Source organism: Apus apus, chromosome 2, assembly GCF_020740795.1.
Source record: "Apus apus isolate bApuApu2 chromosome 2, bApuApu2.pri.cur, whole genome shotgun sequence".
Lineage (NCBI taxonomy): Eukaryota > Metazoa > Chordata > Aves > Apodiformes > Apodidae > Apus > Apus apus.
In genome coordinates, this window is record NC_067283.1 from 127,514,357 (window position 1) to 127,533,380 (window position 19,024).

A 19,024-nucleotide genomic window follows, 5' to 3' on the forward strand; every position below is an offset into this window, starting at 1 on the left:
GAGTTTCTTTCTCTAGTGAAGAATGCCTAGACTTAGTCACTGACACTCTATTACCCTGATAGAAAATTAATTCTTCACAAATACAAAACAAACATCTTTAAGCAAATTATGAACATCTATGTCCGTACTGATAAGAGCTACTCTTGTAAATGATTTCTCTAAATAGGTGTTCCATCAACTATTCAAAGATAGATGTGTTCAGCCTGCATCAGGTGATAATGAAGCCTTAACCCTTGAGATCTTAGTTAAATTTGGATTAGCTGCTGATGAAAACCAATTTGATAACTATTTATTCTAGACCTCCTTTAGTTACACTTTCTCCATACAAACCTGTCACTACTATTCCTTCCTGCATTAATTTTTAAGAGTTACTTCCATGCACAGTTTTATTTGTAGCACTGCAGAGCATCAGTATGTGCACATCCTCATGTCCTTCCACCTGCCTGAGCCCAATGCTGGGCAGCACCATGTTCTGTCTACAGGAGATTGAGGGACTAACACATAATTACACTTAATGAAGCATCACTTTTTGCTCTGGTTGGGAGCTTGTCAGTTCTGGGAAGGACATGCATACTTCCTACACATGACAAAGACATGCACCCACTTGTGCACACAGATCATTTGGGCTTATGGTCTGTTCCTTGCTAAAAGCTCTTAGCTGGCTCAGGTGAAGACGTCATCTATATAAGCTACAGATGACTTACAGCCATGTGTACTTCAATTTGGCATATCTATCATGTGTCTAAAGACCTTTCTTAGACAAGTCAAAAGCCTTAAAAAGATTTAAAGTGTACCAATACAATCTAAGACTAATATATTACAAGAAAGCAAATTATTTTCTTAAATATTTTTAATGGAAGATGATTTGCAGTATTATAGTAATTATAAACTACTATAAATTCAGCAAAGTATAGTAATAAGAATACCTGAAGTAATTTGCAATTTTCTTTCTTCTCTTTCCACTTGTTAGATTAGCACTGATAATGGAACTGAAACTTTTGTCTCATCTGTTTCCAGCACTTGAACATGGCTTTTTGGTTTCCATTTGTAGTAACCAGAATGTCCAACTGTTTTTTTACCCAAACACTTGATAGATTTGGGCTTGCTTAGTGCAGACAATCTGCTATAGTCAAGACTAAATACATATGGTTTCCTAATGCTACTCATTAGGACATGGGTGGCTATAAATGTGCTTCCTTTGACTTCAGCTTGTCTTTTTGTTTTTCCCTGCAGTGCGTGCTTTTTTATTAAAAAAAGAAGAAACAAATCACTAAGTCTTCATTTTCCTCTCTTCCTAATTGTCAAATTTATCCTAAATTTATCCTATTTATAAGACCCAACTATTCTAGTCAAGAGCTAGAAGAGCTCTTTAGACCATTTAACAGAAGCAAAATCTTGTGAATGACCAGGGGTTTTCTTATTTTTTCATCTTCTCCTACATCCTCCCACTTTTCCTACTTTCCACTCCTTAACTAAATTTCAGGTCAAAGCACTTTCTTACTCATGACTTTCAAACGCTTTCAGATTTGGTAAAAAAATTGTACTAATCCATTATTCTATATTGTCATAGCTAACCAGGAGAAACTCTCCTGAACTATTTGGATATTTGGACAAGATCTGATTATCTAAATCAAATTGCTAATCCATAAATGTATAAGGGAATATAATAAAAATTTTAAAAGTCAAATCTGATTAAAGTGTGCTCAAAATAATTGGCCAGACTATAGGATACTAGTGAACAGAGGCTCTGGAAATGAAGGTGACACCATCCTAATTAGCAAAACAGCCACCGGAAGATACAAATCTATTTACGAGTCGAGGATTTCATTTTGAGATTATAAATCCAAGAGACAAAGAATGACATCCTCCTGTCATTGTTGACAAGGTGTGATAGAGCAGCTGAGAAGAAAGATACTTGTGTCACCACTTCATCACCAGTCATGGCTGCTTTGCATCCTTCCTCTGACAGATGACTTGTTTCTGCGTCCTGATCCTGTCAGACCTGTCTGAATTATCCCAGTTTTGCTGCCAGGAGTGGTGGTCCCATACTCAGCAAAAGCATAGGAGATAAAACTGTTTGTACTCAGTAAATTGCATGAGACGAAAAGTAATTATTAAGATGTAAATTCCTTTGTAGAAGCATGTATTTGCACAAATTATACAAGTCCTCTCACCAGAGCTACTGCTCCGTGGAAACTGTTAGATGCACATTTAAGTATTGAGTAAGTGATAGAGATACTGGTAGCACTTACGTATTCACAAACTATGGGATATTAAAAAAAAAAAAAAAAAAGAGAGAGAGAGGAAAAAAAACAACCCTAGAAATTTTGGTTAAGCACAGTGAATTGAGATAGCTTTTATTACTCAAAGATTCACTTCAGGAAAAATGGGATGGGATGTAGACTGTCAGCTAACAGTTCTTGGTCTCTTTGATGATCACCACTACATCCTCCACAGTGAAAACTGATTTAAAAAGCAGGAAAAACAAGGTGAACAACCTTAATTCCCTTCAAAACATAAATTTGGCTAATTATGTCAGATATTTTTAATGCAACCACGGCCGTTTGTTCTGTTCTCCTAAGTGCCCACAGGACAAAGCACAGAGCTGGCTGCCCATGCACGTGCCTGAAATTTAGCAATACTGCCCAAAGTTTTACCTACGTTACTGGTATAAAAAGGAAAAAAAAAAACAAAAAACCAACAAAAAGCCTAAAGAAGCTGCTGGCACCTCAAATTCATAGAAGCAGATGAACTACAGATCAGTAAGAGAAGGTCCTTCCAGCTTTTTTCTGCTACTGTTGTGTTGGGATTTTATGCTTTTTGCCTGGACTGCACACTACCTGTAAGAAATCAGACCTAGTTGTATATCTAATATTATTTTGTCCTTAAATATTTTGGTCTCCCTGGGCCATACTGACCATGGATGGATTAGCATATATCTGGAAGTCTCTCCCAAACTTGGTTCATCAGGCTGGACTGAAATAATTTAGGCAGTAATAATAAAAAAAATAAATCTCACAAGTGTCTGATAAAGTCAGGCTTACACGAGGGTGCTGAGAATCTGGGCCCTGCCCTGATTTTCAAGTGTACTTTCAACTCCATGGCACATCTGAAGCAAACACTTCTCAGGGTGAAGTGGCCCAGTAAGCCCAAGGTGCCCGAACACCATGGGAGCTCTCTGAAAACTTTTGTTTGTTTGTTTGTTTGTTTGTTGTTAAATTCAGCAGCTAGAAATACACCTGAACTATTTAGAGAAGTTGCAGTCCAGAAAAGCTCATCTGCACTGCAAAAAGCCACTGAAGCAGAATATTCAACCCCTTTTCCACTTGCTCCCAGCAGCAGTAACTACCGTTGGAAGTGCAAAAATTAAACCAAATAAAAATTACCAATTCCTCCCTTCTTATCTGTTCATGAAGGTTTTTCCGTGTTCACAGAGTACAGCTGTGACAGAAGCTAGTTCTAGGTTTTTTTTGCTGATGACACTAAGCTGGGAGGAGTGGCTGACACACCAGAAGGCTGTGCTGCCATTCAGAGGGACTTAGACAGGCTGGAGAGTTGGGCGGGGAGAAACATGATGAAGTTCAACAAGGGCAAGTGTAGAGTTCTGCATTTGGGGAAGAAAAACACCATGCACCAGTACAGGTTGGGGGCTGACCTGCTGGAGAGCAGTGTAGGAGAAAGGGACCTGGGAATCCTGGTAGACAGGAGGATGACCATGAGCCAGCAATGTGCCCTTGTGGCCAAGAAGGCCAACGGCATCCTGGGGTGCATTAGAAAGGGTGTGGTTAGTAGGTCAAGAGAGGTTCTCCTACCTCTTTATTCTGCATTGGTGAGGCCGCATCTGGAGTATTGTGTCCAGTTCTGGGCCCCTCAGTTCAAGAAGGACAGGGATCTGCTTGAGAGAGTCCAGCGCAGAGCTACAAAGATGATTAAGGGAGTGGAACATCTCCCTTATGAGGAGAGGCTGAGGGAGCTGGGTCTCTTTAGCTTGGAGAAGAGGAGGCTGAGGGGTGACCTCATCAGTGTTTACAAATATGTAAGGGGTGAGTGTCAGGGAGATGGAGTTAGGCTCTTCTCAGTGATGACCAGTGATAGGACAAGGGGTAATGGGTGGAAATTGGAGCATAGGAGGTTCAAGGTGAATATCCGAAAACATTTTTTTACTGTAAGAGTGACAGAGCACTGGAACAGGCTGCCCAGGGAGGTTGTGGAGTCTCCTTCACTGGAGACATTCAAAACCCACCTGGATGCGTTCTTGTGTGATGTGCTCTAGGTGACCCTGCTCTAGCAGGGGGTGTTGGACTAGATGATCCTTCGAGGTCCCTTCCAACCCCTAAGATTCTATGATTCTATGATTTTTGGTTGTGTTTTCTTTTCTGCAACTAACAACATCATTAAAACTATCTCAAGAACCCAACAATCACAGCCAGCAAGCAGAGGCTCAACCTTTGGTGTGCCTCCACTCAGCCAGACTTTGCCACTGTAAAAGCCAGGATCTGCAGTGGAGACTTTACCCTGTAATTAAGTAAGCCTCTACAGGACCACGGCTCCATAAAGCAGGCAACGCCAAACTGAAGCTGCTGAAACAGACCACCACCACCAAACCTTCACCTACTGTGATGCCTTTGTTTCACCATCCCTGGAGGTACTGAAAAGATGAGTAGATGTGGCACTTAGGGACATGGTTTAGTGGTAGACAGACTTCCTAGTGTTAAGTTTATGGTTAGACTCGATGATCTCAAAGGTCTTTTCTAAACTAAACGATTCTCTGATTCTGTGAGTTTTGCTGCTATCTGCTATTTGTGTGCCATCACCTACCATCTTCCTCCTGTGTGGGAGGCAGCAGATGGAGGAGACTGATGGACAATGAGTGCAGAGAATCACCACTCTGACCAATGCCTGGACAAGGAGGACTCCACAGAACATTTGTCTCTGTCTTTGAAAAGCAAAGTTTTATATCCCTCTGCCAGACAAAATTGAACACTATGCTTAAGGAATCCTACAAAAACTTGTGGATGATTATTTTTTTTTGATCTTTCAATGTGAACTCTGTCATTTTTACAGAAGTTGCTAAGACACCCAGTGGGTTAGCAGAACCCTATTCACCACCTCCAGACTCTGTGCTGCACAAAGTACACTGGCCAAGACAACAAACAGTATCACCTATGCCAACTTATTGAACTGGGAGAGATGCTAGAATAAAACCCTAGATCAGACATCAGAAGGGGGATTTGCTTAACCAAGCAAGCTCTGCCATAAGATGTAATTGCACACCACAGAAGATCCCATTAGCCTTCCTTTAAAAAAAACCCCCACATTTGCCCAAATCCTGAAATTCTTGTTCTGTATTTGCATTTAAACCATGGAAATTGTATGGGCTCCCGCATGTGTTTCTTCCCACTCCAAAGCAGCCAGACAGGGATGTGAGAAAAACATTTTCTGTAAAGCTTGAAGAGAGATGAACAAGCAAAGAAGCCCCCATATGCCTATCCCCCACCCAAAGTATGCCCCCCTGGGCCTTATACCCGGAGCCTGGCTTTCACAGAGCTCCCTCCCCTGAGCACAGAGCAGCCAGCAGGGCAGTGCTCCTGCCAGCACCTCCACCACAGCCAGGAAGCATTCCTGGGATGCTCCATGCCATGTTAGAGTGGAGAGCAAGCCTGGTGCTCCTCATCTCCACCGCCCTGCCATCTAGCATGGCTCCAGGAAGAGAGGGCACCCTGATTTGAAGATATTATTTACTGCAATACAGAAGGCGGCTTTGAATAAACAGGTTTTTTTTTCTACTAAAAATAACCTTCCCTAGCTTGATTTCTTCCCAACAGTTAATGCATTTCATTACAGTTTTTCTCCTTTTTAATGCACATTCCTCCCTCCTTGAGAAAGGCACAGGAGCAGCTGCAGACAGCTGTGCACATCCCCAGTGGGACCCTGACTGCTGCCTCTGAGACATCAGTGACAGCCCTGCAGGGAAGGAGAGCATCTTACTTCAGACAAGATCACCTGCTGCTGTGGGAATCTGGGCAGCCTCACAACCAACAATCCAATCAAGCCAATTCATGCAGGTCTTTTGATTTTTCTACTTGCCCGATTTTACAGAACAGAGAGAAAATAAACTCACATAAGGGCAGGTTACCTCACATGTGTAGCCTCCTAAAAACTAAACCACAAACATTAAGAATGTGAAATACCAGCCATATACAGAGCTTCTCCAAGAGATCCAAGTAGGACAGAGATGTAAGTGGGCTAGTGGATATTCCTTCAAAAATTGCAGTTCTTGTACACACTCTGAGAACTCTCTTTGCCTGTCTTTATTAAGCAGCCTTTTTTGGTGGAGTTTTGAGCAGGGGTTTTGTTTGGTTTCTTTTATTTTTTAATTTCCATTAATTCAAAATCCTAATTTAAAAAAAAAACAAACACAACAAACAAACCCAACTTATTTGTCTTGTGTTTCATGAGCTTATCATCAAGAAAAGCTCCATGCAAATATGTGAATATGTTAGGCAGTCATTTTAGAGATTTGCTCATCTACATAGGAAGCCATTCTTTGCATGAATTTAATGTTGTTGGTAAGCCCATGAAGTGCTTTGGCCTTTATGCTGCTTCTTACTGATTTAATAATAAATGCCAATACCTTGCTTTTTAAAAAGTAAAATACTCACTAGGGGCTATTTGGGGCTTTTAACAAAATTTAGCACAGGGAAGAGCATAAAAGAGTAAGTAGCTGAAGTTACTCTTCTAGATAATGTACATTTCTATCACCCAGTATAGCTGCACAAACAAACCCACTGTTAACAGACAAAAAGACAAGACTAGTTAAGGGCCAATGTTATCTGTGACCGGCCATCTGCAACTTCTGCTCAGTTGCTTCTGCTCTTCAGCCACCCCTTTGCTGCAGCTACATCCCCATCCTTTCCCTGCCAGCTGCTCCAGTCCTCTATTGCCCGCAGTGTTAGCAGTACCACTCACAGCACTGGGTATCACCTACTTGACTCATCACTGAATCAACACAACTCCCCCAGGCACACGAAAGCAACACTGTGAGAGCATCTCCCAAAACATCCAGAAAATCACTGCAGATGACCATGGCTTTGTTCTGGTTGCACATTGGTCAAGAAGTGGTTAAAGCGAATGGCAAAACCCACTGGAAATAATCTGAAAGACTGCATTCCCATCGTGTTTGTCACTTGAAATCCCATTTTTGCCTATTGCTGTGCTGCCCTCGTGAGATCATTAGACACGCTTTGGCTTTGTGCACGTGGAACAGCCCAGAAACCGATCCAGCACACAGGAGCAGCACGGCCTCACCTGCCAGGAGCCTGCAGGACCACGGCAGACCTTTATTTCTCCAGACACCCGCCTGCCCAGGATGAAGGTTTTACCACAATTATTTTAACTACATTCTGTCCCATGCAAGTGTGCAGCTAAAAAAAAAATTAAACCCTGCTCTTGACATCGTCTTTTTCAGCAAAGATGGAGTTCATAGGAACCACTTCTTCACATTTTTATTTTCAGCTTTATCATTTCAATGTGCTCAAGACCGCTTGCCATGTCTCATTCCTATTTTGGTGCTAGCCTTAAAAGAGTCATACATGTGATTGTTTTGACACAGCAACATCCTGCTATCCTCAATTCTGCCTTAACGTAAAAATGACAAGAGCAAAAGCCCAAGCCTTCCATCTTTAGACTGCAGTAAATTACAGACACTCCCAAGCGGGTAAAACTAGGGAGGAAGTTTGCTTTGTGAGCAATTGCCTTTAAAAAAGCCTGGTGAGGAGCTATTTGATGGTGTTAAACTTTTGTATCTCTTAACCACACAATTCTCTACTGAAATCGGATAATGTGAAATAAAGTACCGGAAAATGATGTGGTTTAAGATTATACACAGTCAGTTGGGCTTTCTCTAAAGAAACATTACATGGACCTTTTACAGCCTGCAAAACTGAGTTCCTAGACAACGAAGAAGCAGCACGGAGCAACTGAAGGCTCGTGCCAAAGGACAGCAGCAGGCAGGGTCCTGCACAGTGGGTCTGCATTGCAACCGTGCTCATACCCTCAGCATGTAATAGGCCAGGAGTGACAAACGGGAATGAGTGGGAAGATTAATTCCTGGTGGCTTTTACAGCTAACAGTCATACTATCGGGACAGCAACATCAGCCAAGACGTCTTCTTCCCCGTGGCTAGGTTCTTCCCTGCTCTGAACTGGGACCTTAACTCTGCAGCATCACAAGGAGGACCACCTTGCAAACACTACAGATGAGGAGGCTTCAAAGAGCTGAATGTGGAAAATACATAAGGATGCAGCACTCTCTGTGTTGCTTGAGGATATCTGATTCTGGCCATTCAACCAGCCCCTCATTTGTCCATCATCAGTGTGTCAACACCCGCAGGCCTGTGCTCCATGGAGCATTGCAAGAGGGTCAGGCAGTTGGGAAGAAAAAGATGGATCTTCTAGCCTCTGGAATGATAGAGGCTACTCAGGATAAGCAGGTTAGATGGGTATCTGTGCTAAAACAACAAGCTGTGAGATCAATGGGCTTGGTGGCTAGGCTGGATGGCCATGAGATTTGCCAGGCTGGAGCTATTTGTCCAGTAGCCTTCCAGACAGTTTAAGAAAAAGTACCCTGAAACAAGATTAAATGTCTTTCCACTGGAACAAAAGTTCAGAAAGCTCATAATAACCTTGAACCAGTTTCCTTTCCCCAGTGAGATCCAGCTTCTGTCTGGTTAATGCTCAGGAGGTCCACAAGACCAAAGCTTTCAAGTCTCTCATGGAGCCTGTATTGTAAATCTTAAAACAGTGGAATGCTGAGTTCAAATAATCTCATTCAAATAAATTTCATTCACTGAAAGGAGCAAAAATGAAAACAAAGAAGTTACACTAGTGATTCTTGCAATCACTGCCAAAAAGTGGAACCTACCATATGAGCTGAAAAATTAAAAACGTAAGAGTTGAAGAGTGTAGGAAGAAGTAGGTTAAATCAGAGCAAAGATATGTCTTACAACAGAGCTATGAAAGGAATAGTAATGAGAACTGGTAAAAACATAGGTGTACTTCAAAAAACTAAAAATAATAAAAAGTATTTAAAGCATCAAGTTTTAATTTAAACTACTTAGTTACAGGTAGGAAAAGAAAAACATCTGTAAGGAAGAAAATAAAGCAACGTGGACCTGACAAGAAATGTAACTGTGTTAAGATAAAGTCACATGAAACTGTGTACACATTAAGAAAGACTATTTTTTTTTTTTTTTTTTTAAATGATACAGCTTCCTAACTGCTTGTGGACAGCAAAGAAGAAGCCCTGATCCATACCAGGAACCTTCAGTCTTCCACTGCACAACCACAACCAGCTTTGGCTCTCCACATGTCACTGGAAACGCATCTGAGCAAACCATGCAGCTCCACATGGAGAGCAACAGTGCACCTCTGGGGCTCCAGCACCCAAAGGAAAAGATCCTTTAATTTCAGTACTGAGCTCACCTAGGGGCTTAGCACAACAATCCACACCAGCCTACAGAAATTTATGTCCCTCCTGGGTGTTGCAGCCCAGTGTGGTACCTCACGGACAGGAGGCGGCATTGCCGCCATCCCCAGGCACGGCCTCGGGACCTCAAAGGCTCTCAGGCTGTGAGGGAGGGATCACCAGAGGAGAAAAGCCAGGAAATGCAGGGAAATTGAGACAACAGTTGTGTCCTCAATGTCCCTCCACACAAGGACCTTTTAAAGCCGAATCAGCACTTTTCAATTTTTTTTATCCTCTCCACCCTAAGTGCCAACACTGTGATCCCTTCCAGGCTGAGCAGACCACTGCGACATCAATATTTGTAGAGGAGGTCCTGAAGAAAGTTCATTTATTTTTCAGCATTATTACAGTTAATTGGAAACATCTGCTACAAATATCTGCATGCCAGAAGCATCGCAATCTACTAGGCAGTCTCTGCAGGAATACCCACTCTGTCCTTTCTGGATAGGTTTTGCCAATGGCATCATTATTGTCAAAGAAAAGACACCATAAGACTAATTGACCAAATGCAGAGTTTAAACTGTCTCTGCTCGTTTTCACACAAAGTAGTAACATATGTTGTGCTGTCACAGCTGTGAAAGATATTTTCATCTCCCCATTTGGCTTTTAACTGCTTTCTTGCAGGGAAGCAGGTCAAAGAGTTTTGGGAATGCTGCTCCCTTCTGACATCCAGGAGCACTCTTAACCTAATGCAGAGCTGCAGTGAGAATATTCAAGTACATGTAATTAACATTTTACATTTGTATTGAGATTAATGTCAATATATTACATTAATGTAAGTACACTGTTTAATGTAACATGAATGTTAAAAATTTGTGTAAGTATTTACATGAATAAAGGATAATTATTTGAATGTCCAGTGGAGAAAAAAGTTCCTGTGGGGATAGCAGACAGCCTAAGTACAAAATCCCAATAAATATACTTGTTGAGACCTACTGAACATCTGGGCTGGAACTTACAAACATGGGATTTCTAAACAGGTTGTCAAAGATAATGAAAAACTTAAGCACAGTCTGGACTTTCTAAATATTATCATCCCTCTGTCTCACTCGGCTGTAATTTTCTTTTAAATAGGCTGAAATATGAGATACAGCCATTTTTAGTGGAACAAATATGTAAAAAATGTGAATAATTACAGAAAATCAGAATGTCAAATTATTTTTGTTTTAGGGAAAATGACAAAGACATTCACATTAAGGAGTAAAGTGTGGTTATATCTCTAATCTCTAATGAAGTCAGACCAAACCAGATGTCTATACTATAGAGCTTACCCATAACAGCTGGGGACATCTTACTGGCTGTACAAGGCAGCATGACGGAAAAACTTCTTTTAAAAGGTAAGGAGTAATACTCAGAACCTCCAAAATCATCTTTGAAACACATACTTTTCCCTGAGATGTCAGACTTGAAAAGTTTGCTCAGGAAGAAAAAAAGGAAACAAACAAACAACAAAAAAAAGTGTGAGATTTGGAGCCAGATTTTATTTAAAATAAATTACTATGGGTAAAATTTTCACACAGATGGTCACTATGAATTTTAATCTCAAACCAGATTAAAAACAGATTTTCCTTTTACATGAAAAGCAGAAATCAATCTTCTGTAATACAATCTTCTTAGATTGTCTCCCACCCCAAGGGAAAGAACAGCCACAAAATTATCTTTGAACAGTGTGGGAATGGACATTTCTTTGTTGACAGCATTAAGAAGCTCCAAATCATGGTGAAGGAACTTGCACACATCCATAGACAGAAAAAATGGACTGTGAAAAGCAGAAGATCACGTAATGTCTGGCTATATATTTTCATTTGGCAAAGTTATGATGCTGATAGTAGTAATACAAAAATAATGCGGCCTTTGACTGAAAGAGCAAGTATTCCCTTATTCCCTGAAACAGAATAGTTCCCACATGACATTATAACTGCAGCAATAATTAGGATGTGAACTTTTGTGCCATCTCATGTAATGAGTTTGAGGACCATCATCACTTCATCTCCCAAGTTTGTATAAGCTAGTTTGTATTTCCTCCAGCTCTCTTCAAGAAGAGGCAGTGATAAGGCCGGCAGTGACTATCACCTGCATTAAATTCAAAAAATATTAAACGAATAAACCCATGAACCTCAGTGTTCAAGTTAAAGTTCAATACTGGTTAAGTAGTATTCTTGAACCCTCACCATACAAAAAGTATACAAAAAGCATAAAAAAAGTAATACAACTGCTCTACAGTTTCAAGGCATCATCAATCAGAAAATTATACAGTGAAGTGTGTAGTCCCTGAGTACGCTCATAGGTCTTTAAGCCACAAAAATTAAAATGACTCCCTTTCCCTCATTTGGACTGTGAAGCAGCTTTCTCTCAGAGACGCAGTGGGTTTGGTGGACAGTGCCACGGATTGTTCTGTCCCCTCTGGGAAAGGCCTGACCGAACTTTTCTGGATTCACTGCAGAAATGCAGAATCTGTACTCACATGAAGGTGGGAGATGTGCCATTTCTGTTGGTATTAAACAGACCTAGATGACAGAAAGAAAGGGGAAAATCGCACATTCTTGTTTGTAGCATCAAGTCACTTTGAATTCTCACGTTTGCTGGCTTGCCATGCTGCACGTCTGACACAAAAGACAATCTTGCTCTCAAAGCAGAGTAAATCAGCAAGTAAAATTCTTGGAGTAACAACAGTGAAATCTGCTCCATACTTTGCTAAAAATGCATATTAAACTTGCTTCAGCCATGAAAACTTGATTAGCATTTAATATATTTGGAACAAATAGACATTCTTGTTATGGGTAAACACTGTAAGCATAGAAACTGGGTGAGAGTAATCTTAAGAAAAAAATGAAGCAGATGTTTCATGATATGACCCTACTAAGGATAACCATTGTGATGGCTGATCCAAAAAGCAATCTTTATGTGCCCTAAGTGGACTAAACTCCACTTTTCTCTTGCATGGCAGCAAAGGAAACATGAGCATTAGCATATGAATGGACAAAACAAATGGCTGGATTCCCTGTGAAGTCTTTACTTCTGCTTTCTCAAGACTAGGGAGAAGACAAATCATGACACATGTTCTCTCCTGAAATCCACAGAGCATTACCAACCTCAGAGGACCACATACAAGGAAGGAACACAAGCAGTGACAACAGTGGAGACGAAACAGCGTCAGTGGTGACCTAAGCATCCCAAGTGTGGTCCTGGCACAGAGGGCCTGCCACACAGCTGCCATCAGACCCCAGGTCCAGCAAATCACCTGCATGTCCTTTCATGCCCAAGCTCCCTCTTTCGGCTGTCCAAGGTCCTCCCCCAATGGTGGTACTTAAGCAGAAGCAGTGCCACCCTTTACTCAGAGCACCAATGGCACAACTACATTATCTACGGGCACCTTTAGGCAGCACGTGCCACTGGAAGGTGGCACAGCAGAGCATGAAATAGAAGGTCAACACGACCAAACTGTCAATTTAGGAGCTCCAGCCTGCCTTTGGAAAGGCAACCAGGTAAACAGGGGATGCAGCACTTACTGCACTGATTCAGCACTCGACTCTCATCTCCTGTATCTTAGCTACCTAAAACTCACTCCAACCCCAAACCTTCCAGTAACTTCTGGGATTCTTCCTGTCTAATGCCTGTCTGCATGATTTCAACCCACTTTTCCACAGGGAAACTTCAACAGGTGTTGGGGTCTCCATCCTGGGAGATATTCAAAGACCATCAGGTACTAGACAACTGCCTCCAGGTGGCTCTGCCTAAACAGATGGGTTGGATGAGATGAGACCCAGTAGTCCTTTCTCAACTCAACACTTCTGCGATTCTCTGATATTGCTGAAGTTTCCTTCACAGCAGAAGTAGTCTTCCAAGAGGGAAACCTTTGTGCTGTAGAAAGAAGATTTTCTACTTCTCTGCAGGCAGGTCAATAATTAGGTTAAGCTCATGAACAGTGATCACTAATTATCAAAACTGAAGCAGAAACTCAGCAATGTTCCCACAACAGCAAAGGACCTGAGATGAATGGATGCAGATGATGACCTCCCTTCAGGAGATGCAGGGTTTGCTGTCTCCTAAGTGCTTCCCTTTCCTGCTGCACTGCAGCTGCATGCACAGAACTTGTCTTCTTTCGCGCTGCCTGCAGCGCACAGACACGCACACCGCCGGGCGATGCTTCAGGCACGCAGGAGCAGCAAGCAATTTAATTAAAACATTCACACATAGAGAGACATTTGCACATCCCATTCCTCAAGAGAAACACCTTAAATAAATACAGGAGGATAAGACTGCAAGAAAACTCCCAAACCCCTTCTATCAACTGAAGAAACTCCATTCTAGAGCTGTTCTCTATTATTACCTTTGAAGCTCCAGAAAAAGGCTTGACGCCAACCTCAGAGGTAACCGAGGACTGTCTTCTACTGCCTGTCCTCACTTCACCCATGGTTTGTTTACTTTCTGGTGCCCGCTCTGTAATTTAACCTCAAATTTAGCTCTTTTCACTACCTGGTGTTTACTCTCTTATATATTTACCTTCCTGAAGACAGCAGTATCTCAGCCAAGGTTTTTACAGTGCCTCCTGGTACAAGATGTGATGCATCATCCTCCCAATGGTTCTGCCAGGCCCCCTCTGAGCCTGCTCCAGGTTGAACTCATCTTTCTTTTACGTGAATGTTGCACACTGTTCTCACCGTACTTTGTCAACACTTCAAAATATGTTGTTAATGCTGTCTTTCCCTACCGGAAATACCTCACCCACTATCCTCTTGGCATGCATTTATCTCACTAACAGCAGCATCATACTGGTAACTTGAGCCTAGACAGTATAGGTCCTAGAATCTCAGATCTACAATGGGCCACAGATCTAAGATCCTGGCCCTAGTTACCATAATATAGCTGTATTTATTTTTTTTCCTGGTTTTCAGGTGATGAATTCCCAGCTCTCAGACTAAATGCAGATGATTGCTCCCTGAAAGCATGACCTTGGGCTTTGCACAATTAGTTTTCATGCTATATATACTACACCAACTTGAAAAAACACCTAATCCTTTCTATATGATGTTATGATCCTTTCCTGAAATGTCAGTGACTCTTACCTCTTAGTCATCTGTAAATTCGTAAGTGCACTACTGCTTATTTGTAAGAATGATGAGGAGATATCAAACATGTCTGATTTCCTTTGAGGAACTTAATTAGCAGCCTCTCTTTGGCTCAACGTTTCCCTTTAAAGAGTAATGTTGCCATCTCCTCTTTACTAAAATCCCTACCTATTTAAAATTTCTTCTGTAAATCTCCTTTTTTCTCTTACCCTATTAATAAACCTCCATGTGGGCACCATATTCCAATTCTTCGTCAAAATCAAGATGGATTACAGCTACTGACTTTCTTCAGCAACAGAACTGAAGAAGACGAAACAGCTACCGTCGGCACAAAATATTTATTAATATTTTTTTATTCTATCCCATTTTCCACTTGCTTCCCTGACTTTTTATCTTGTTCAAAATTTCCTCTAAAATATTGCATACCCCAGAAGTTGGCCATTTAGGCTGTTATTTGCCAAAATCCACTTCCCCTGGCTCTATCTCATTATTTGAAGCGTAAATTTTGTATTCCTCATTCTCTTGTCCCATTGTTCAATAAATTAATTAGAAACTCTGCAATCTTATTTAACAATATATGTGTTTCCAGAGAGAAGCAAAAATGGTTTTAGAAGTAGAATTTGATGACATCTCACTGCTAGTCTCTGGAAAAGAAGTGCTGGATATTATATTGTCCCTGAAACTGCACTGCTGTTCTTAATGTCATACTGTACTGATTTTTTTAATAGCTAACATGGGAAACGTGGTTCCTCTTTACAGAGGCCTCCCAAATGAAACCTAAAATCAAATACCTCCCCATCACTTAATTTAAAAGGTTAAAAAGGCCAATATTCTCTTGATCACCAAAGGACTTCTCGAGTTCTCAATAACGAATTTAACTCTCTCATCTGGAGTAAATGTGTGTAATGCAAATGGCATTCAGAAACTCAACTGCACTTTGGAATTAAACCCACTTTTTACAACCGCTATTTTAAACATCATCAGAGTCTGGAAATGAAACAAAGCCCTGTCTCATTGACATATGCCTGCATTAACATGAACTTCAACAAATGAGTTTAAGCGGTTTCGGCCACCAGCTGTGGAACTCTGCTGTATGTTCTGCTGTAGGCCAGCCCAGAGCCTTATTAGCAGCACTGCAAACACTGCTAATACTATGAACAAAGATGTAATTACAAGCATGTATGTATGCAGATAGATTTGAAGAAAAGTGAGAACTAACGTGCATCCCCAACTGATACCTTTATTAACTCATTCTCAGGAGCGGTATCGTATACAGTGTTAATGTGAGGTTAATGTATACCCCACACTGTGACCTTTCATGCTGAATTTAATTGCATCCCTACCAAGGCTACAGAAAAATGATAAGATGCACACGGATTGATTTTCTTCTTTGCAGACCACAAGAGCTCATTTCAGCAGAACCTTGCCATTAAATTTACGGCACATCTGAAAAAAGAGTCTTAACTTATATACACCCTAATCTAATTTTTTGAAACTGTTATGTCAAAGACTCTCCATCATAAGCCACAACATCTCCTTTTACCTCTTCTGGAAACCCTCTGTACTGCACACAGCATAATCCTTCCATTGCTAGCCTGCTTAAAACATGTGTGTGACGCTGTCAGAGCCCTACTGCCAAGCTTTAAAAAGCACTTTTAGGCATTCTGCCCTGTAATCTTTGGGGACTTCAGTAACTACAAGTCAGGAGAAAATCAAAGGAAAAAGAAAAGACAGGTCATCATGAATCTAAACGCAATGTAAGCTCACAACAGCCATTTCTACTGTACGTGCACAACACAGTTAGCTTCTGCAAGAATTTTACTGTCTCTTCTTAAATAAAGCTGGGATGAGTGTCTTTGTGAACATACCAGTGCACAGTTAACTATATGAACTGGGAAATTTTGCTATAATATTTTATACACTATGATTGCTGGATAAAATATGATATGCCTCATTATAGATGGTTTTATTCTAAGCTTTAGTTTATTTTCTTTGATGCCAACTTAAGATTTTTTGCTAATTTTTCATCGGCCTTTTAAATGAATACATTTATGCTATTTTCAGGTATTCCATAGCGACACTGCACTTTCCACTAAAAATACCCACAAGGAACTTTGAGACACATGTTTGTTTAAAGCGGGTGAAAGTAACAGCCAACCACGGTGGGGTTTCAGGTTTTTTTACAGAGTTGATGGCAGGCATATTCTGTTATTAATGTACAAGGTTTTTAGCTGTTAGAGTCATCATCACATTCAGAACAACTCTTCTACATTAAAATACTGAAGAACACTGAGAACAGCTGAACCACCACTTGGATCAGTTACATTTAGAGGAACAGAAACTTGGATGAGCCCCAAATTATGGTAGACCTAACATCTCATTTGCCAGCAAATAATTTGTATCAGAAATGACTTTAAATGACAATACTAAAATTAAATTTGTCCCATGTTTAGCATGCACATTAAAAATAAATCCCTCAATGCCATTCACTGAGGCTCAGATGGGGATTGACAAAACGACCATGTGGTTGGTCACAGCCCACCCCTCATCAATATCCCTGTCTTAGATAATCTGCAATGGCTGTGGAGTCAAGGCTGAATCTACTTGCTCAAAAATTCACCTTTGTAGCTATGCTCTTTCCTTGAGACTCTGATGTGCCAAGGTACTGGGAATGCCATTGGGAGCTTCAGAAAACAGAACTCTGGGTAAACTGGGATAGTCTGACTTATGAGAGTTTTTGTTGCTTTACCCAGACTCTATTATTCCCAGCAAGCCTGCACCCGAAGCAGTGCTGGAACCTCCTGAAGCCTTCAATCAACTGGACAGCCCTCCAGAAAGAAATAACAGTGGCAGCAGCAGGCTGTGGTGGACCTTTACAGAGCTTTAAGCAAGGAGTCAGTGCTGTAACAAAGTAACCTCACAAGAGCCCATTGTGAACCTAAATTCACAATTTCCCATTTAATTCATTAGAATGGAAGCTCAGAGTGAACAACTCCACTAAGACAAAGATAGAGTTAGCCTCATCACACATGCAGCAGCATATGCCTCTTTCAACATGCCCTGCAAAACAGATACTGAATGGAGAATAGATGATTTTTAACTTCCTATTCTGTCTACTGGTAAAGAAGAAGTCTCAAAACTCTCCATATCTTCATGTAAATTACTCTATTGCAAAGATAAATATCAAAGTCGTGTGCGATGCTAGATAAGTAGCTAAAAAGGCTTAAAAGAACAAGAAAAAAAAAACCAACACCTACAAAATCTCCAAAGACAAAAAATAAACAGCAGTTTATTTGTGTTCCCAGGAAAGCCTAAAGCCAAACATTAGCATTTTCTTTTGGAGGCAACTTTCTGCATATTGAGAGCCGGCTTAAATAAACAGTTGTCTTTTCTTCTTAGAATACTGGAGCAGCCTGCAAATGTTTTTCTCCTTTGAGAAAATAAACATGAAAACCAACACAGGAAGAACTCCATGCAGAAGAAATAAAAAACCCCTTACTATAATTATAAATAAGATTTTGGCCAGGCAGAAATGCATACGAAATGCTGTCAGGTGGAAGTGTCTGCCAGCCATCCTTCAAGAGCAACAATCACAGAAATCCATCCCTGTTGTCATCTTGCTGATCTCCTTTCCCCAGCCTTCATGAATTGTATATGGTGTTTCATTCTTATTCCCATACTTCTCTCTTAATCTTGCCTTAGCCCATCCCCTGGCCCCCCAGGGCTCTTCTTTTGTATCCCAAAAACCGCAGTTGAGGATTTGCTGGTATCCAACATGAGAAGTTCAGGGGCTTCAGTCAGCTTTGGGCTGCAGTAATTTTTTCTACTTAGGCCTGAAGGGAAAGTACCTTTCCTTCCTTGCTAGATAATGAACAGTCCTCTGCCAGTAGGCAAACAAATTATCTTTTGTTGTTTGTAAAGACACTCAAATAACATTCTTGTTTACCTTTATAAACGTCTTTGTCCTGTCCCTGGTCTGGCTCAGGGAACTGAGCCAAAGGTATTGCAGGGTGAACAGGAGCAAGATTCTGAACACAGGAGAGCAGCCCCAGAAACATGCAAAGGAAAACATGGTAACAGTCACTGAAGTCTGAGTTTGGGCTAAGACAGCAGCAGCAAAATGGATCTCAATAAATATCTTCGGTGAGCAATTTCATTTGACTCATCAACTCAGCAAAACCATGGTTTTCTGCCTCCAGGGAAGGGTGCAACATGTACTCATTAATGACTGTTTGTACAAATCAACACTGCTGCTGCTTTTATTCCCACCCTTACATGAGGTATTTCATGATCAAAGTATTGAAATCAACACTGCCAAAGCAACATTATTTGAGCAGTCAAGTTAAGCACATGCATGTTTCAAGTATCAGATCTTAATGAGGTTTTTTGGCATGAATACAACAAGCATTTCAGCACAAATATAACTCTGC

General features: G+C 41.0%; 1 protein-coding gene across 6 annotated transcripts in view; it reads right to left on the reverse strand.

Annotated features, from left to right (window-relative positions):
* Nucleotides 1–19,024, reverse strand: part of PAG1 (phosphoprotein membrane anchor with glycosphingolipid microdomains 1) — a 116,032-nt gene that overhangs the window by 52,155 nt on the left and 44,853 nt on the right. The window contains exon 3 of one of the 6 annotated variants that reach the window (XM_051612546.1): nucleotides 11,990–12,032. The exons of the other annotated variants lie outside the window; for them this stretch is intronic. The gene's annotated coding sequence lies outside the window, so the exon portion shown is untranslated. The remainder of the gene's footprint in view (nucleotides 1–11,989; nucleotides 12,033–19,024) is intronic. 6 annotated transcript variants of the gene reach the window in all.